Raw genomic sequence first — 22,388 nt, forward strand, 5'->3', positions numbered from 1 at the left:
TGGCCGCCACCCAGCACACAATGCACCCGACCCCTATGGCGCCTCCTGCGGGTGGTGGGCCTGCGGGAGGATGGGCCCATGTCTCCTCTTCGGGCTGTGCCCGGCCGGGCCCCATGGACTAAGGCCCGGCCACCAGACGCTCGCCCTCGGGCACCCTCCCCGGGCCTGGCTCCAGGGCGGGGCCCCGGTAACCCTATCCCGGGCAGGGTAAACTGTTCCCTCGGTGTCCTTTTCATAAGGGTCTTATGAATCGCTCTTTGTCTGGTCCCTCACAACTAAATTAACTAAAAATGAAAAGAAACAAGTGACAGTGAAAGAAAGTAAGAGCCCCATACACACAATGAGGCTGTAACAGGAACATGAACTCTTGGTTATGCAACTCACTTAGCAACCCTCAGCACTACAACTGCGGGTCAAAGTGTAGCACTCTAAAAAGTGTCCCAAATGTGCTTCTGTGTACCTGATGATCGGGCTTTTTCCTGCTGACAAACACAGATATGTCTTCACTGCCATTCATGCAGTATTCATACATGCACCATATATATCTCAGTAATTGGTGCTTCTGACATGTCAGATGTCAGAAGCACTATTATTAAAATATTCTGAGATTAGAATATTTAATTTGAGTGTTTCACTAAATAAACTGTTTCCACTCAGTTACAGATAGTTTGTTTAAAGAGGAGGGGTATGTATGAGTTATTTATGTTTTTTAGCTGCCTGGAAACACGAATATTAATTTAACTCTACGCTATAGTCAGAGAGTCAGAGTAGTGTTGACAAACAGCAGCTTTCAAAACTTATTTCTGCCTGCAGCATTTTATCCCACACAATACTAAAATCTACCTCTGCCTCAAACGGTTAGTTTGGTTGGGTATTTGTGTAACTTTTGTCACTTAAAGGGTTAATCTAGATTAAAATGAACGTGTTAAAACAACAAAGGCACATAGCAGTACAGCAACAGCTCCATGTCTGTGACATCAAATTACTGTTTTCATCAAGTGAGTCTTGCAGCTTTGAGGACAGTAATTTCTTTCTTTGTGTGCTGTTTTCACAAACAAACTTTGTCACATGTCGACACAAAATCAATTTCATAATTTTACAAAAAAGTAATTTCGAGGCATTCAGTGTTTTAAGGTCGAGACTAGAATGTCGCTGGCCAGTGAAACCCAATGACGTGACCAACACTTGTGAGCCAGCGCTTGGCGACGGTGGCGAGGAAGGCAGATACCTCTAACAGAACCAGGCTCAGGGAGGCCCGGGGATGTTCCACAAATAGTGAGGGGTGTGAGGTCTAGGAAAGGCAGGGAAATACACATCAAACTGTTCTGAGATTATATTTGCTGGACTGACAGTTTGTGTCCCTCTATGGTCTAAGAGAACCAGAGACACGAGGGGGAAGAGTGAAAACTTTCATGCTCAGTTTATGGGCTCAAGCACTGATTTTGGGCTATACCAAATAAAAATAAGAAATCAAATTTGTAAATCTTGGTCAGGCCACACAAGTCACACTCAGACCCGCCCATTGTTTGCAAACAAGGCGGTGCCGTCAGAAAAGCTCGACATTCCAAAACAGAACTTCTTACATTATTTATGGTGCTACCTCGTTTAAAAATATAACATAATACACTGTGACAGCAGCAAACCTAGATGGCAATCAAACAATGCTCTAACACTCTGTTCATAAAGTAGATTACCAACAGAGGTAAATTCAGATGAAAACACACGTGCACATATTTTGTCAGCACTCAGCATTGAGGCACCAACAGAAACTGGCTGTGTTGGGGAAATGCTTCAGAGGTTTACGTTGAAAGCACTTACTCACTGTCTAACGCCTCTGCACTAGGCCTTTGCAGGAGGGGCCATTAATTGTCACCTGATGTTGTTACACCACTTATGAAATAATAACAACTAATTAAAGCCATGAGATGATAATATTAACAAAGAACTTTACTAGAAGGTCAGTCATTGAGGTTGTGTTTAGTATTTTACAAAAGGCTTTAAAAAGAAAGCTATAAGCAAGTAGAAGCACACTTTGTATATCAGTCAGTTCCTTGGTAAGATTACTATGTGGTGCCGTGTCCTTGAACCAGAAAATTAAAAGTAAACTAACAAAGGTTTAATCAAATCCAACATAATCCGTTTCTTACTTCCTGTCCGTCACCTTGTCTTTTTTCCCCACTAAGATCTTCCTCTTTTTCTTCCTTCCTTCTTCTTTTTTTGTTTTTATATACTCTCTTCCTGTCTACTGATGCAAGTATTCTCCAGGGTAACACATCACAACATAACAACATCACTATGACACAAGACAGAGATGTGAGCTGAAGGGTGGGGGGGAAGTAAAATTCAGAGCAGACACACAGTCCAAAGTGCATCTGCATAGAAGAAAACTGAATGAAAGAGGGAAAAAAGAGAGGAAAAAGTGAACAAACGGTCTTCTCTACATGGCACGCTGGTACAGCAGAGCTAACATGTGCAAGTGAAGCCGACAGAGTTCACTAGCGTTGAACACTGGAGCGCAAGTTGCCACCTCAGGGAATTGCTCAGCATTGCTCAGTCGAGCCACGTTAGCACAGAGAGCCTGGAGACGCTGGAGTCGCAGGGAGCCCGGCTTTGATCGCCTCCCTAAGATCCGAATACGAGGATAAGGGGAATATGCTGGGAGGAGGACCTACAGGGAACACACATGCACCGAGAAAAACCACTTCAAGGTGTACACATGGGCACACACACACTGCACTACTTCAATTGCAATTTTTCCAAACATTTAAAAGACATACTGTACAGTAAGAACTACCCACGCATGCATAGTAATAATCTTCTGCCACTGATTCCCTGCAAAGGTTTTCTCTCCCAGTCCCAACCACAAGCAAGCACATGTGTTCTGGAAACGTGTAGAACGCTCGATGCACCCAGACATAGGAGACGCCGATATGAACGAGAGCTCAAAACCAGCAAACCCACCACTGAAAATTAAGTCCGAAGCTGAGTTAAATATGAACGGGGACAGCAAACAGCATTAATGCTACAGGCGCGCTCTCGAGCAGTAATCTGACAGTCAGGCAGACAACACGTATAATGGCCGGATTACGGACTTTCTACCACAGGAGAGCAAAGCGGATCCAAACTGTTGCTGCTCGAGCAGGTTTCAAGAGACCTCATTCAACACCTTGACACAAGCGTTTAGTCTCACTCGCCCCCACACTTTCATTCCTGTCAGAATGTGCTGAATGACGCGTCAACCTCTACTCTTTTTCTTGTCTGTCATGCTTTTAGCCGTGCCAAGAGAGTCGTTTCTTCTTGAAGTTATAATTGCTTGTACAAGCCAAAGTTAAAGTTCACTGGTTGAGGACAGAAACTACGCTACGATCGGACCAAATGTTGGGGTGGCATCTTCCAGAAAAGTGAAAAGCGCCGTGAAAAAAAGGTGAATCCACTCAAACATTTAGAGCTAAACCTCAAATCTCTCTTCATCTATCAGCTTTAAAGGCTATTTTTATTTTTTACTAATACTTTTTTTTTTAATATGTACTGAAGGAAGCATCCTTTCCCCAGCAGGAGACCAATGAAGGTCACATGAGGTAGTAACAGGGCTTTCACCCAGAAGCCTAAGGTCCAATGCCTGCATTTTCTCTTATTTGAGGAAATATCTTTCAAATAGAGTTCATCTGAGGAAATAAGCACAAATTATGCGTTTTTGCAATAGGGTGCTAATAACAAGGGCCTGAAGATGCAATTTGAAATTGGTTCAGTGCTGAATTATACCTACCTGCATACCTGGATCGGTTCAACTCTTGGGTCAGGTGCCTTTTTTAATGCTTCATATCATCATTCATAGGTCAGTGTTAAGTGGCATAACCTTCTGAAAGCCTCAAGTCCACTTAAAAAAAAAATATAAAAGTGGGCTCCTTGGAAACAAAATATAAAGAAATTAGGGGTGTCTCATTGTACAGGAACTGAATTTATAAAAGACAAAGCTGCAGAAAATGATAAGGAAAATTAGTCTGGCGTAAGGCATCTTATGTAATTGCTCCATCTAAAGAAAAAAACATGTACCATGGGATACTAGTGCAATACAACATTACATACACTTTATTTGCATGTTTGCTTGAGAGTTGAATAGAAGTGGGTCAAACACAGCTGCTGACAAGAACAGCTATTGGCTGAGAGATAAAGTTTGAGGAGAAAAACATACATATCTTATTATGAAGGCCTGCAGGCAGTATTAAATCTTTTAATTTAACAACTGCTTTGTTCTTGTTTGAAACTATTTTGTATGCTGACTAAGTTTAAGTTGTTTTTGAAAAAAGAAAAAAAAAAGATTCATCCTTACAAATGACTGAAAATCTCACTTTTGAACATAAGGCAGACCTGACGTGCACACCAGAAGTGTGTGCATGTGGCCTGCCCTCAGGGTAGTGTTTAACCAAAGAAAACACATCAAAAATAATTGTGCACATATTAGGCATTATCTGTCCTGCACCAAATACTTTACCATCCCTCTTTTGACACTGTGCTCAACTTTAAGAAGATAATAGTTATTATGGGGTTCACAGCGTGACCTTAGGAAGTCACCAGCATACGTCAGGAAGCACTACGCCCGTGGCAGGTTCCTGCTGGCAGCACAGGTGCTCATACGCTCACTTAACACACACTGAACACACACACACATACACACATACACACATGCTGATGCACAGACATTTGGCCGGGACACTGCAGATACATCCTCCTAGCCACACTGATAAGCCTAACCACACACAAAAAGATGCACACACATAAAAAGTACAGGTGCTCACACTGCCCCACCAGCTGTCCCTGACCAAGTGACCAAGACAGAGAGGACAAAGGAACAGAGAGACTACAAGAAAGAGAACTGAGCAGATGCCAATACTGACAGGTGTGTGTACTATATGTGTGTGTGAGAGATGTGTGAGTGAGCGCGTGCATGCGTGCGGGACAGATCATGGCTCGCTTCCAACATGCTGCACTGCCCTTAACCCAAATAAGGTCCAGTTATCTTTGTTTAACCTTGACTGCAAGTGACGTGTGTAATTTTAGCTTGCATTATGTGCGTCCACACCTGCAAACTCATCAAAAACACAGGCCCGGGGAAAAGCCATAAAAAAACACACTCCCTCCTTTAGGAGCTTAAATATGGAGCTCGACATCAACAGTAATGTGACATTTCAAGTCAGCGCAGTTGCTTCTTGAGGCTTTATGTCACTGTTGAGTTATGTTTGTCTTGTGACACATCATAAAAGACTGCTCCCGCTCACTCCTACAACAGAGCGACAGTCAATTATATAACCAAGGTCAAAGGGTCAGAGTACCTAACCCTGTGTTGGCCACACCCTGCTGCCTCTTAGCAAGCCATAGTGAGACAAGGTGTCAATACTTGGATGTCCAGTGCTGCTCTCCAGGCTCCAGGGGCTTAGCTCAAACATGCCTTAGTGTGAAATCTCCTCAGCCCTGCAGTTACACACTGTTGAAAACTCTAATAGTATCAATTAATCAAATTAAAACACATGAATTGTTTTGTTTTCTTTAGTTTTCTTAATCCCATGGAGAGCACCTTCAAGGACGAAGGTGGACAAACGTTTGGTTTAAAGTCCAACATGTTCTTGTAAATTAACTGCATACTGCCAGGTCCTTAATTCCTCTTTCACTGTGCGCACTTTTCTGGAACAGGAACTTATGGATCAAATACTTCCACAGAGTGAGGACTAAATACGGCACTATTTTTTAAAAGAGGTCAGCTATTAAAATGGTGTATGGCCTTTTGCTATCAATGTATATATCACAAATACTTCACAGGCAAGAGAGGCATGTAGGAGCTTGTAGTCCAGCTACAGACAGCATTATATTGTGGTCTTGTAAAGTATAACAGTACAGTTGCTTGTGGCAGCTTGTTACACTGGGCGTTAGTCACAGGGATGGGCACCATGGGGCTACAAACTGCTACAAGGTCATGCTGAGATTACATAGTTGGAGGGGCCAAAAATTTAATGTGCACTCACTCAAACGCACACACCCCTTAGGGATTTGTATTTAGCTGTTAATGGCCCCAGTTAAATAAGTAAGGAAGCGCTTTAGATAATATATAAATGGTGAATTTTCTTATCACATCTGTTTGGCAAGGTTTTTTGTTTTTAAGTACGAAGGCGTAGGCTTGCTAGGACATCCTTAACATTTACATTATTTCTGTAGCTACTGTATTTAGCTGTATTCTGTCAGTACTTTTAGAGTGCATTAACATCTCACAAAATAAAACAGTGAATCACTGCCAGCACTGCACTCGAAAGTTTAAATGAGGGCAGGTTTTAGTAGTGACTGCTTCTGCCTTTCTGTGCAGAAAAAAAATGCATGCATTAGAAAAAATAAACACACACACACACACACACACACACACACACACACACACACACACAGGGTTGTCTGAGGTCAGGGAATTCTAAGTGCATTCCCCCCTTGACACATACTGTACGTCTCTTTCATACACACACACACACACACACACACACACACACACACACACACGCACACCACGAGTGCCGTACAAACACAGAGACAGACACACACACACTTACTCAGAGGAGCGCCCCGAGTGTCTATACATGATTAAAAGACTGAAAGTGGGGCAGGCGCACAGTTCTTCTTCTCTGTGAAATTACTGCAGTTCCTTTTAGCCCACCTCAGCACACACACACACACACACAGCCACTCAAATGCACACATACTTAGATCTAGCCCTGTGTCCATTATATGTGCATAAATACAGCACAAGATAACAGGTCCATAAGTTGGCTTAATAATTGGGTGATACCTGCCATGAAGGAGAGTACAGGAGCCAACCACTTACTCGTGCTGGCAGAACAAAAAATGACTGAAATGCTGTTTACTTGGTGCTTTGCATAATTATGCTATAACAGCACATCCAGAACACCCCAAATATTAAAAATAAAGCGCCCTATTGCTTCAGTGGGTGTCCACTAACTGTTGAAAGATACCCTCATGTCTCATCTGTGTGAATGTGATATGTGATATATGTCAGCTTTTAATGTAAACTAGCTGATTATGAATTCAAACTGCTTTTGCCATGTAGTACTGCATATTTTAAGAACAGCTTACCCTGAGCTTTTTACGCGAGCACAAATTAAAGGATCAATTTAAAGGATTAAGAATATCCAGGGGGGATTGAAAGGCATCATTACAATAAATTCTGCAGTCATAATGCTCGCCTTGCTATAGAATTGCAAAATGCTTCTATCTGAGATATTACTTCGAAAATAGCACAGTATTTATTTATTTTTTTGCTTCTTTTTTTGTTTTGCTTGGGGTTTTTTCTTTCTTGCTTCTATCACTATGCTATTCTGTGCAAGACCAGGATTTCTTAAACCTTTCACTGCACCTCCAGTGTTAAAAGATGATCTGGTCCATTGATTTGTGATCTTGGAACTTTTCACAGAAAAGTTGCAGATCTGCAAATACTGGAACCACTAAAAATAGCTCTCAGGGAATTCAGATGCCAGTTACCTCTTGCAGGACTTTGAACAGCAAACACATCTGTTCAAAGGACAGATGTTTTACAGATTACATTATTACAGAAATGCTTAATTTTCTGTATTTCATGTTATATAAATATATGTTTGCTTTACATGTTTGTTTTTTTGTTAAACAATCGATTCCAAATGTCAGTTATTACAATTACCATTCATTTGTTTTGGAGCAGCACGATTCATTTACCTTCAGCCTTTGCGCAGCACCTAAAACAAACCTTTGCAATCCTTAATTAAACTTCAGGTAGTCAGACACAGACGTGCGCTATTTTTGGCAGATCCACCTCATTCTGAGTCACGCACAAATGTTGGAAATCTGTCATGAATCATTCTACTTTGGAACAAAAAAAACTAAAATGGCTTTCAGTTACATGTCTGTACAAGAGGTGCCAATGACATACTGTGGTACCCTGAATTTAAAATTCAAATTTGCATGATTTTCCAAATGCTAAGTTCCACATTAGAGACTAATAAGAATAAAAGAAATCATGAGAAACGCATCAGGGTTTCTTGTTTATCAGCTTTACAGAGAAAAATGCTTTAGAGACGCATCATACTTCACAGTTTATCCCAAAATGATGTATTGAACATATGCTTTCAGGTATGAAGCAATTGATCTGGGCTATGCTTGGTAGAGGTATAATGCCAGTTACAAATCTCTCAACATGTGCACACCGTGCACAAAATACACAAACTGATCCGAGGCTTTTTCCATCTTGCGGGGCTTACAAACAGAAACCCATTTAAATGAGTGCAGGACACAAGCTTACTACTTTTACGAGGCATTATGAAACTGTGCCTCAGTTTTAGAAGATTAGAAGTAAACAACAACAATAAAACCCTACAAATCTCTTTTCCAAAGCTGGAGCATACGGGACCGAGTAGTATTACTATTGGTCCACTCCGATCATGTGCTGCACTTGGCAAACGCACTTAGGGCCGAGAAAGACCTGTGCAAAAAGTTCAAACAGAAACCTGCAAATCCAGCAGCTTCTTAGCAGCCTTGTGCAATTTTCCTGAGAATTAGATCATAGGCTGGGAGAGGGGACTGGATTTTTCTGTGTTGTGATTTTGGGAAATGAAAGTACACGTTTGAAACATGAACCTTTTGAAGTTGTGGATGTGTCCAGTTTTACATTGATCACTCAGGAACTGTTGATGCAACATCACTTCCAAGAGAAACTGATAAAATACAGATAGCTTTTGGGTCATACTGATAAGGCCTGGACTTGCAGGTCAGCAGATAGGAAGTCAAACATACTCATACTGGCACTTTGTGTTAAAACACACATTCAAGCACACATGCTGCACAGTTAGAAGGATTGATAATGCTCACATTGTGCAGAATAGCATGCAAATAACATGGAAAAGCTGCATTAAATTTTCTAAATAAGATACTGGCACAGAGCAGGATATTGAAAGTACTTCAGCCTTTTCTTAAGTATCCCTAACGTGTATTTCCCTAACTATCAATATATTGACATTACCAAGACAACACACTATAAACAAGCCACGAGCACTAGCAACCATGGTGCAAGACAGCTGACTCATATTTTAACCTCCTCGAATCTTAAATATAGAGCTCAGCTCCTCAAAACAAACACCCACCTTGACATTTTCTCACATCTTGCAATTTAAAACAATACTGATGAATAAGTGCCACATCATACAATGTGTGTAATACAAACTAAATGCGGTGCAAAGAGGAGAGAACCTATTAGCAAACTGAATCATGGGAAGATGAAACATGCACTTACAGCCCTGTTTATAGTATCTCATAAGAATCATGATAAGCACTGACAAGCTTAAACCCGACCATTGCTGTTCTAATTTGTTTTACAGGAACTCAAGCAACAAGGTATCTGCAGATGTTAGCTGCTGTGAATAGTTGTGATTCAGGGTCGCCCTGTTCAAGAGCAAATATCACAGAGCTCGGGTCTATCTGAGTGAATAAACTTAGCAGTGTGTGCATCAATGTTGCTGTTGGGTTTCCATCAGGAGGCCAGGAAACCTCTTCCCTACTTTGTTTCATATCCACAATAAGAGACCTTGTGAAGTTTCCAGTTGGTTTTATCTCTGTTTTTCAAGTTCAAGAAATAGAAAAGCTTTGGACATCTACATAAAGTATCCTCAAATGGCTCTCCCGCTCTCTTGTGCATGTTTACGTTAAAACTACCACACCAAAGCACATTAAACAAAATAGCCTCCAATTTATTTATTACAGCCAGGGTGGTTCAGTTAAGTCGCAAACTGAGTAATATTGTCATTAACCTGTTACTTTCTGTTCAGCACCTTTACACATTCAACTGGCTAATCTCATATGGTTGTGTAACATTTATGCTGCTTTAGCGTGACACCATGTGTTGCGCACTGCAAGCCGCTTTACAACCCAACTCCACTCCAGCTTCTCCTTTCATGCTGTTTGTGATTTACTTGCTCAACCTTGCTGTAGCCATTCAAACAACACAGCTAATAGGAATTTGTCTCAGTGTGCTCACATATAACTACAAGACACACCCAACAACACACAATACAACACAACACAATACAAATACAAAAAGTACATCTAATTGATCGAGCCTATCCCTGTTGGGAGAAGACTGAGCAGGTGATGTGTTAGGTGGAAGGGGTCAGAAACAATCCTGCTAGCCATTGTGATGGCATAGTATGAAGCTATGGAAGGTAGATCGCAACCAATGATCTCAGAGGCTCTACATGCAATGTTTATAAGCTGTTGTTTGGCTTGAGCTACGATAGCAAATCGGGCTGGGCTGAAAGTAAGCATGCTTACTCTGTAAGCATTTGTCATAGTACAGAATCACATAGCCATTTCTCAAAATCTATCACTAAACTTACATTTTTTTCACACACATGTTGTTTACACTACGGATGTACCGACTGCTTATGTGAATCACATATTGTTCTGATCCCAGCTGGAAAAGATCTAAAGCGAATTCATTTCGGTTCTATGTTGTTTACTACACCACGCACTTGCAGTGTTTAAGTACTGTGCATTTCACCACACAGTGTAGTTAACATACCAGTCGTGTCCACGCAGTTATCTGCTGTGATGAACCAGTGTGTCTGTTTCTGCGCTATGACGGCATCTCTTTCATATTTGTCTGCATTTACATTCACGCACTGAGGTGCTTTACCTCACTTACCTTTCACAACATCTTATCTCTAAAGCATGCCATTGTTGTCTCTATTTTATCATAATGAAAGCTGAAAAGACTGAACAGCAACTCGAGACGATGATGTCTGCAACAGTTACGCCCTTTCCTGAAATAGCTGTTAGGTGTAGTTTGTTCAAGTTCAATGTCCTGAAACAACATGTTTTTTGCATGCTTTAACTCCACCCTTGACCCAAATGGACACATGGATTCTCCTCCCTCTCTCTCCACACCATTTCTCTTGCTTTAGGTAAGAATGTAAATGGTAGCCATAAAATGCCTCTTAAAGGTGTACGCTACCTCAGTGCTCTCAACCTCCACCCTTTCAACAGTTAGGTAGCGTGCCCTGTCAGGTTGCAAATGCACTCAGCTTCATCTCAAGCAGCCCTGCTAGAGATGCTGTGGGGGCAAATAGCTAGGAGAGCTAATGGCACATCATGTAGCATTAAACCGAGCTGACTAGGCGCTGGTATCCAAAACCAAAGCACTGGAGAGGAGGGGGAGAGAGAGCATCTTTTTCCCCTCGAAAAGGCTGTTCCTGAATTTTGAGGCTAAATGAAGGGGAAAGGTCTGACGGGAGAAGAGAAGGGGAGTTACACAGTTACGTTAGTGGTGAATGTTGACATCTGACAGGCAGGCATAGTAAGCACCCATATACAAACTACCAAATCTTCAGTCAGAAATATTATTTCTGAATTTTGAAAAACACACAGTAAAACTAATACAGTTCTCTAACAAATTGTTTTAACAGTGCTGCCCTGCTGTGGCCTTAACGGGCCATGCTATCAGAGGAAAATAGCAGAGAGCACAGAAGCAGTGTCAACAGCAGACAATGAAAGCTAAGCCCAGTCAATTTATTTCCAAGGCTCTTAATTACTGTTATGATCTTATAGCTCTTCACAACGCCTACATTACTAAATGGAAACAATATCACAGCTTAGACCTATGACTGAAACAAGTTAACATTTGCAGAAAAGCCTCAACATGAAGAAGCCCTCGACCTAGATACTTTTAAAGGGATCCACCTGCCAGACTTCAGTTGAAGCCATTTGAACTGTGGTTTAGTTTCTCTAATAGACTGTCAGACCGTTAAACAGCAGGCCAGGGCCGGAAAATCATATCTGGAGCAACACACCACTTAAGTGGGGATTCCACCTTAAATGGTTCCCAAAGAGAAGGGAAGTGTTTATGGGGGATGGGGGATCAGGCCAGGTTCTAGGCGTCTATGTTAGGGTGTGCAGCTAGAAATAACATGTGGGTCAGAGACGAAGACTGAAGGTTAGAGCAGGCAATAGTAACTCGCAGGTTCCTAGTCTGCAGTCTCACAGAGAAAGGGAGAGAGAGCGTGCCAGGTGTCGTCCAGATTGGATGTCAGTCCATCTCTGCAGTGTTTCTGACCGGTCGTTCTGCACCGATGGAAGCACTGAGCTGAACATTAACTGCTCTCTGTAACTGTGTGCTGAAACCTCCAGCACTAGATTTTCCCGAATCAATTAAATTACGCGCAATACCTGCAACATTATGCTGAAATTCAAGCCCTGTAGACATACTGCAAACAGTACACGGGTATTTTTAAATACTGCACATGTATGCATGCATTACCAGATGTAAGAGAGTTCCCGTAAGAGGGAAGTTACAAAGTTCCCTTAAGAGCAGTCAAAGTTAGGGAATGTACAAAAACAGAAAAGTTTTTGGTGCTTAGTAATTTCCCATTAGGGAACTTTCTTTTTCTACCACAGGTAATTCCCTTGGGCAAGTCCCTGTGGATAGGTGTGTACGCTGGCTATAGCACAGTATCCGTGCACATATTTTCAAATATATGCTGATACTGAGCTGCATGTAAGGTTGTTAATGTCTGATCTCAATAAGAGTTAGATTATTCATGGCCATCCCGTACGTGTTGTTTCTTACTCTGTGTTCATGACGGCCTTACTGCATGTTAGTATGAGTGTCTACAAGAACGGCTCACTTTAAACAATATCTATACCCATAGCAGGTATGAGACTGGGCCCCGTTAGTCTGAGCTCTCTGGCAGCTAATATTAGATGATAGTGTCAGAGAATTGGACCTGGTCTGGCCACAGTGAAACCTTACATTGACCTCATTTATCTGTGTCATAGCTCATCAGCTGGCCTGCCACACAGTCACCCACTGTTGAACACACTCACGAAAACATGACTGAGCTGCAGCATCCACAAAAACTAACACACAAATGCCTGAATAAATGCACACAAATATACAGCTATAAAACTGAAGACACAAAAATAATAGAAAGCAGAGTTGAGGAGCAGGCATTTTTTAGGCCACATTATACTAAATTACAACTTTCTGATTATTCTTTTGTCTTATTTTGACATTTTTTGTTCCTGCATTTTGATTTATTGTGACCACAAGATGCAATTTATTCCCATTTCTGTTTCCCCATTTTGGTTAAGTTGTGCACACACAATAATAAGAGCTGTCGGACAGCCCAGGCAGTCTCCCTTTTACTTTGTTGGAATGATATTCACAAATTTAAGCTTTCCAAATCAATAACTCATGAGCAAATTGTTGGTAAAACACGGGCGGCTCCTCTTTGTAGCCACAGCACGGCGAATAACAAGCTGCAACTTCATTTTCAACAAGAGGAGGCGTCTCTCCACGTGCACCCAACCGACCCTCTACAACACCGATACTACAAATACTACAAAAATTATAAATAACTTCACTCCTTCACAGTCGTGTCAGAAAAATCACTTCACACATGGTCTCCTGTTTTACCAGCTATGTCTTTCCTCCATATGGCAGCTCCCAGGCTCCGTACACATCTACACATAATATATACAGTTTTTGTTTTTCTCAACTCAGGGAATTATTTCTAAACTTGAGAACAAAGATCGCATTATCTTGCAAAACACCATTCCAATCAAATCAATAATAGAAGCGTGACGCTATTAAAAAAGCATAGAAGAGAAAACTGTTATAGACGGTAAAACAGCAGGAAGAAAATGAATTCTCTTTATTGTACAGAAATGAATTCCTATAATTGTCTTGCACCATACTTGTGTCAACTCACTCAAAGCAGGAGTGATGCTACCACCGTACAAGTCAGCTCTCATCACCCAGTAATGCATACAATACAGTGACTTTCATCAAACAAGAACTGCGGGCCACTGGTTTACAGTGCCAACCAAATTTATTAGACCACCACCCAATGTAATCTTTATACCACAGCTGCACTAAATTACTGATCATTATCAAAATATTTTATCACATTTCTTTTATTAAAATGATATTTTTAATGGCAAAACTATAAAGATTTTCCAATTTACTGTTATACAAACAACAAAAAATCTTTTTAATTAAGATGCCAAATTACAGTTATTTACTTGCATTCCTCAATAGAGGGTGGCTGTAGCTCAGCACATAGAGCACATAGATTGTCTACTGATTGGAACGGTGGTAGTTCGATTCCCACAAGTGTCTGTGCGACAGATTTATTCGAGTGTGAATTCATGTTAGTTAGTTTGGATGTTCTACTTCTCGGTCCAGTGTGCCGGCTCGAATGTGGGTACGAAAATGTGATTTATTCTTTTAAATTTGCGTTTTCTTGTTTTTATGACAGGTGGTGTAATAAATTTGTCAAGTGCTGTAACTTTGTGAAAATATTTTCTAGTCTAATGCCGATGGAAGAGAATAACAAACCAAAAAGAAAAGACACTTTCTCCAAAGAGGTCCTGAAACTGTAATTGGGAATGGACTCCTGGGGATCGCGGCCGGGCAAGTATCATCCTGGATCGCTCCGAAGGAGTGTTTTAGCACACCTCCCTGACTGTCACAGCCAAATGACCCTGTTCCAATGTCATGAGCTTACTACATAGCTAAAGGAAAGGCCAGAAATAATAGCCAGCGAGTCAGTCAGTCAGACATGTACCCTGAAAGCTTGTCAGAAAGCTAGCCTGCAGCCAAGTATCAAGCCAAATGTCCAGCCAGATGAGGCTGACCCAAAGCCAGCCATCCAGTATAAAGGTGAACTAGCCAAGCCGCAGCTACCAGCCAGACATGGAGCCAGCTGGACTGACATACAGATAGACAGAGAAATGCAGCACTGCACCCAGCTCTATTCAAACCACACCACAGATTTGTCAGAGGAAATAGTTTCAGTGTTGCAGACACTGTTTTAAATACTGCTTGTGGTTTAGTTGCACAGACTTGTCTCGACCTGTTATCAAGTGTTTGCCCATGTATGGCCCAGGCCATATGCTTAACCATGATTTTTTGTTACTACATATCGGTGCAATGTCAAAAAAAGGATAGAGAGAGCATCTAGCCCTTATTTGAATTCTCGTCTTTACTCCACATGCCACGTCATGGACCATCAATGAAATGACAGGCAGCATAGTTTTCTGGTGCATTGCACTGACCCTGGCCTTACAAGGAGTAAACAGTAGTAATGGAAAGCAATGTTTTGCCAAGAATAACACTGGTGAAGGGTGGGTTTTGGTATTCCAGGGATTGTTTCTATCACTGGCCATTTTCCTGTTATTGAATTCCTCTCACTCAATGCATATCCTTCTGGCTCAGACTTAAGTCATTGTTGATACCCACACACCCACTTTGCAACTGGGGACATGGGGCTTTTGCTACCCACTGAGGTAAATCCAGCAAAAATAGAGGTGCACTTAGAGTCACTTTAACTGGAATTCACAATTCAAACAAGTTAGCGTGATGTAATGGACTCTCTGCATGTCCAGACACCTTCATTTCCAGCTCGGTCTACAGTTTGTTAAACTTTAAGGTTTAATTTGCAAATGGGAAATTACAAAACGACTGCCTCATACTAGACTGGTTTACATGACATAACTGAATGCATGAATACAAAAAGCGACTTGCAAGAATGGGTATAATGTTCTTTGTAATTGAAAAGATGAAAGGAAGAATTTGAATGGCATGGTCCAATTCGGTTTATCCAGCTGTCTGGGATGACTAATAAAGCTAACCATGACCTGATGTAATCAATTATAGCACAAGTAACAGTGTATTTTGATTAATTAACGTAGTACTGCCCCATAAATCAGCTCCAATAAAGTCAGAATGAGCACAAGAATTCATTAGTTGTTAACCTTGTGCCATAACCTTCACCCAAACAGTATTTGTGAATGTAATGTAGAACTCATTACATTTGTGCTCCAATGAATGTACATTACCCCAATTCCTAACATTCTCTCTATCTATCTGGCTGTGTCCCAGGTTGTCAGCTTATCCCTGTCCCGAGCCTGAAGCTCTGCTGGGGAAAAGAAGAGTCTGCAGGAGCTGTCTGCCTGCCAGTCAGCGTCAACTCCCCTCTGTAATCCTCTACTGCCTTTGATAAGGAAGAGAAGAGAAGAGAAGAGAAGAGAAGAGAAGAGAAGAGAAGAGAAGAGAAGAGAAGAGAAGAGAAGAGAAGAGAAGAGAAGAGAAGAGAAGAGAAGAGAAGAGAAGAGAAGAGAAGAGAAGGATTTTGTAGTTTGGAGATAAGTAGGAATATTTTTTTGAAATAAGCAAATTAACAATTTTAGCAACAAAACCAGATTTCAATGATCCCACCAAATGTTTTGTGGCTCTTTCAAGCCTCATCTTAAAGAGACACTCCTCTGTTACGCCCTATATAAAACCAATAACACATACACATTCCCTACTAATAGCTGAGCCGTTACCTGTTTGGTTCTCCTTCATTTATTTTAGCATTCAAAAGGCCCACGACTAAAACTTTTCGTTCCTTATTGGAAAAGAGATAACAAGCGGGAGCATGGTGAATGAACTACTGCATGTTCACCTGCCTTTCATTTATAGTTCAGGGGATCTTACTGGCTTACAGATTCAAATTCGTAGCCTGCGTGCTCGTCATTTACCTATTATTCTGTTTTTATTTATACACCCTGGAGTTTAGACTATTTCAGCCTTTTACACCGTTTTCCTGGAAAACAGACGACCCTATATCATGTCAGCTCCACTGGCAGCCATTACAGAGCGAAAAGCCAAAGTAAGTCCCAAAGCCAGCTTCCCTGTTTCACATGGTTATTGAGCCATACAGCAGCTTATCGACCCGACAGCGTAACACAAGTTTGTAGGATGGCTTTAGTCCTCTCTCCCTCTATTTATCTTCCTCTGTCTGTCTCGTTCGCTCATTCGGGCACTGGGACTATCTTGGTCATTCAGAAGATTGGTATTGATTAGCCACTTCAAAATAAAGACGGTAAGCATAGAAACAGGGTCACAAAGGCTCTAATGTCTGAGCACACACACACAAGGATCAACGAATGCTGCAAAGTGGCAAACAAGAGCAATCCTTTCTTAGGTCCTCTAATGTCGTGATAGCTCTACACTAATAAACTAAACTATGATCGGGACAAATACTGGCAAATAGCGCAAGCAAACAGTGGCATGTTTTTCACTCTTCCTGCAGATTCAAGGGCACAAACGACAGATTAAGGAACACAGGACTGTACACTAGTCAATAAAAAAAACATGATAACACATGGTGAAGTGTTCTGGCACAAGGAAACGTTCATTGATCCCCTTAATAGCAGCATACTGTACGTGAATGTGTCCTTTATCTCGAGTGCGTGCATGTGTACTCGCCGCACTCGTGAATAGAGGAGGATAAAAGGAAAAGCTGAAAAGGTCTGAGCACACCGCACAGTTCAACAAGACAGCTCGATCGCTTGATCTGCCCCCATCCCCACCCACTGCTCTCTACCTTTTTAAAACCATTTTTCCTCACACACTTTATTTTGTTGGTCCCTCATAGCTCACCTCACTGGCTTTTTGTCATTCTTTTCGGGCTCACCTCATTCGATCCCACACTTCTGAGCTTTTTTTTTTTATTATACCCCTGCATTTCTGACCAACACTGTTTCCTTTCTGTCAATTTCTCGGGTAACTTTTAGCAGAAAAGGAGAAAACCACAGATTAACTCGCAACTGCGGTCTGGTGTGAATGCGGCATCGTTTTCATTATCCCACAGCAAATAACATTTTTTTGTGTTACAGCAACAGACATAAAGGTGTTTAGTGACTATTCTGAACATTGTGGCTTGGTAAGGCAGTTCTGGCACCTGATTTGGATGCTTGATGATGGAGAACTACCAGAAAGCCAAGTGGGAAAGGTCAGCGTAGGACCCACTGGAGAGATTAAGCTCAACTTTGACACGGGAGTAGCTGAGGATCCCCAGGGACAAACTGGAGAAAGTTGCAGGAACAGCACTGCCCGGAAGCCGTTCGCGCAATAGTCACAACAGTTTATTAACTGACTTGTCTTCATGGGCGCAAACTGTAGCGGTAAACAACAAAACCACACTAGGAGGCACGCAGCGGCACCACAAGTCACAAGACTTTCGGCAAAATGAGACTGAAGTTGGAATACCACACATTAGTTTTGCTTTTAGATATTCTACTGTGAGATTTTAAACTCAACTTTCATTTTCACTCACTGCTTCTTTAGGTTGAGGCACCAAACTACACGGGTAGATCTAAGCGCCCGATAAGGATTTTGGTTCAGGTTGAAACACTTTTCCCACGTATTTCAAATCGAAACTCAAGAGTCATGCCACAATTTTTAAAAAATTTGCAAATTTCTTTTTTTTGTAGCCTCAAGTAGTCTCAAAAATCACATGTAATTTATATGATAATTTTATTGTCTTTTTTAGGCATAAAAATACTGCCAATTAGAATTTACAATACATTTCTATGACAAATCCCACTTTATTTATGGCATTTTTGCACTACAAGTGGATCAGTGCAACTTGTCAAATTTTCTGTGCAACCCAATGTAAAGAGTAAGCATTTTGTTCCACATAATGGCTCAATAGAGACACACAGAAACACGCAGACACCTGTTTCGCACATTTGTCGATCTATTTGATCCTCCCACCCATCATTCACTCAGAGTATTAAACCATTTCTGTCACTTATTCATTCAGGCGTGAAATCTCCACCCAATCATTACCTGGAAATGATCTCTCTTTATGTCTTTCTCACAAACACACACAAACACACTGACACAAAATCTCCCGCTCATTTCCACACACGCGCACACACACACACACAGCGCAAGTTCCAAAGACGACACTCTAGCGTGATCTAGCAGATGTGTGTATTCATGTGTGTTTGACGGTGTGAGTCCGTGCACACATATGGCAAATGAGCCAAGCTCAGTTAAATGACTTGTGATTAGGACATTGGCTTCTAATTGCCACTCATTACCATTTGAAAGTGAGTGGCGGCTCAAATCAAAGGCTATAGCAGCAGTGGTAAAGTGTGCGCATGTGTGCGTGCGTGCTGATTCACAGCCGCACGACTTGTACAACAGTTTGGACTTTTGCTTCATACTTTTCCTTACAAGTAAGGCAACGCTTTTTGGAGAAATGTGGGTAAAAAATATTCTGAAACTCAAACAAACTCAATCTAAAACTCTTTGAAATTCAAACTGTAACTAGCACAACAAAATCTAAGTTTACTTTTCAGCATCTCATGGTAACAGTCTTGGATTAGCACTGGGCAAATCGCTGCCACTCTACCTAAATCACTACAACACCCTCTGCTTACCTCCCTTCTAAAAATCTGCCCGTCTTCCCTTTATATTAACACCTCCCTTCTGCTCAAGCATTCATAATGCATCTATCTTCCAGCCATAAGCTGTTTTCACACCGGAACACCAGAGTCTGGAGAATCAGGTGAGCACACTGGCGGAAGTTGCTCATTTTCACAGGTAGCACACAGCAGGAGACAGACCCGTCCATAAGCATTCTTACCACCAGAAACATTCTGAGCGGTTCAGGCAAAGCTGCTGCCTGTGGAAGGTGCAGGGGACGGGACAAAAGGCAACCAGTTGCTCGCGCTGCACCCTGTCAGCCATCATACAGCGGTGGATATTTGCGTGCTAAAAATGCACCGCGGTGGATTAACATCTATAAAGCTTCAGTCGTGAACAGTTCCTGGACGCCTCTAGTTGACCTCGCTAGCAGAGAAATTTATTTCAATTAAAAAGACCTTTCCATGGCATCCCACAGGGACTAACACCGGATCCCACTCACTTCATTATCCACATCCTTCCCATCATTATACATGAATCCATCCCTTGTTAAAGATTTGAAGCTGAGCTGTGTATTTCCCGAGTACCTCTTGGATGCGACCCCTTCCTCTCTTCTCCAACCTGCTGTATTTAATACCAGTCACACATAAAAAATACATAATAGTTTCAGTATGGTTAATAAAGACTTAATGGCCATGTTGTTAAGTGCAAATACAACAGCCAATCACATGCCACCAACTCAATGCATTGATCTGCGTGTTCGAAAGGGTCTGACCGAATACCAGTACCTAAAAAATGGCTGGCCAGTGTCGATTATGTATTTTTTTTACAGAAAAGAGACAAAAGTCAAACTAGTGTGCATTATTTTTTCTTCACACTTTTTCTGCTGTCTTTCTGAATAAATAAGCAATCCAAATTATTTATTATTAAACTATAAAAGTAATTATAAAGTAACTTCACACTGATCTATGAATATTTTTCCACACCATGTACCACATGAAGGTGTTTCTAAATGTGTGTTTCACTGCACTGACACAAATGTTGGAAGCTTGTATATGGGATTTATGGCAACCACGAGATCACATTTCTTTCAGTACTTGGACAACAACAATCACAGGCAGTGCAGATAAAATCTGAAACATGTGTTTACAGGCATGAGTCAAAGCAAGCAAGGAATTTAATTAATGGGTCACTCGTACGTTTGTGCTCGCATCCTCCACGGAGGACAGAAGTTCTTGAACTAGCGACAGCACTAACAGAAATGTCCAACACCATAAAACAGGTAAGTAATAACACCGGAGCCGACGGGCTGCACTGACTCTATAGGTTCACTCTGCAAGTGTTTGCTAACACACAGTGGCTGCAAGTGAGTGAATTACAAGAACCATGGAATAAAACAGAAAGTGTGTTTTTACTGAAAGCTGCAGATTCAAATTTGTTGGTGTTGCAATATTTTCTATTTCTTTCAGTAACACGTTTAAAAAGTAGCAAAACAAGCCTTTTAGATAGAAAGCAAGTTTAACCACGATCACAGCTGTCTGCTGAGATATCTCTGTGTTGAAAGCGCTCTATGGGGTGTCCAGTCATTCATTGCTTAAGGCTACAGGACAGGCTTCAAAGATGAAAATGACATAATCAACAAGTAATGCAAACCCACTTCTGTTTTTTCGTGTTTTTCCTATAAATTGCACAGATATCATCAGAAAAGAGGAAGACTTAAGCATGCAGCTGGTGGAAAGAAGCGCAGCTTTTTTCTTTCTTTTTCTTTTTTTAATCTTGAGCATTCACTTTGTCAATCAGTCTGCTGCCATTAGGAATGCTCGTTAAAAAACTATAGTGTGAGTGAAAGCATTGGCTACCACTTGGGACGCATAGCCTACCCTGCTCTGAGGTGTAAACAGAGTAAAAATAGCTTGCTATCACAGGCTTCCCTACAGTCCCGTTATATAATGGTCCATGCTAGGATGAATGACATCACGGGTAGTCCTGCAATCACAAACCGTATGTCCTTTACAACCAGCTGGCAACGTAAAACATTGTGTAGTATTACGTGCGCAACAATAAATGCTTCCTAAGAATCGAAACATGCAAAACACCTGCGGTTACGCTTTTTTTTTTTATCTAGAAATCATGTGGACTGTGGTTAGTAGTTCGCCTCCTTTCGTGTGGAGAAAACACTTCCGCGATAGTGAAACGTAGATTTAAAAAAAAATGTAACGCTTTCCCCTGACAGTCCCTGTCAATAAGAAAAGAGTTCAGAAGAAGACCTATGTGGCCCGAAGCGACATTATTCGGACATGTCCGACAAAGAAATAGTCTGCAAAGAGGAAATGTTTTGAGCCGAGGTCGAGTGGCGCAGTTACTGGAAGTACAGCGCCTGCCCGACTCCCAACTCACCCGGCGGACGCGCTCCTCGCTCGGTCAGAATCCAGCCGAACCTCCGCCCCTCTTTCGTCCCATTTAAACAACACTTTGCGTTGTTTAAATGGGACGTTTCCAAATGACAAGTATACCCACCCACAGCCCTCGTGGCCGCGTACTGTGTGGTCACTTAAAAATAGGTCAGAGTGCGAAGTAAACATTTTCTAAGGCTTTGAAGTAAACCAGAGCTTCAGCGCCACCCTTCCCAGTTCTTCCAGCCATTTTTTTAAATTTAGCCAGCTCCAAAAGAGAAGACTGACAACGTCAAAACGGTGACAGGTTGGCGAAACCGGCTCTGTGGAAATAGTTTTGTGCGACTTACTGCGGGGTGTAGCGGGCTGTTGAGTTTGTGTCTCTCCTTGTTGCCAGGGCTCCCCTGCTCTGCTCCGGCGCTGACGGTGGAAAGCGTCTCCCCTCCTAATGATGTCTGCAGCGCTCAGCTAATAGCTCTCTGCCCCCACCTTCAGAGAGAGAGAGAGAGAGCGGGGGAGGGAGGGCGAGAGAGAAGTTCAAATCTGGAGCAGTTTGTAAACTACTCATGCAAAAATATGAGAGCTCGGAGCACAGAAAGCAGTCACAGAGCTACAAGAGAGGTTCACTGACATTGCCAGAGTGTGGGAATACACAGTATTCCTTTATTGGTAAGATTGTTTTACTCACAGTGGAGATTGGGCTGCGTTTTCAGGAG

The 22,388-nt window shown here is 41.8% G+C and overlaps 1 protein-coding gene across 1 annotated transcript in view; it reads right to left on the bottom strand.

Annotated features, from left to right (window-relative positions):
* Positions 1-22,161, bottom strand: part of atxn1a (ataxin 1a) — a 102,379-nt gene extending 80,218 nt beyond the window's left edge. The window contains exon 1 of the mRNA XM_026157048.2: positions 22,023-22,161. The gene's annotated coding sequence lies outside the window, so the exon portion shown is untranslated. The remainder of the gene's footprint in view (positions 1-22,022) is intronic.
* Positions 22,162-22,388: the final 227 nt, after the last annotated feature.

Source organism: Astatotilapia calliptera, chromosome 22, assembly GCF_964374335.1.
Source record: "Astatotilapia calliptera chromosome 22, fAstCal68.1, whole genome shotgun sequence".
Lineage (NCBI taxonomy): Eukaryota > Metazoa > Chordata > Actinopteri > Cichliformes > Cichlidae > Astatotilapia > Astatotilapia calliptera.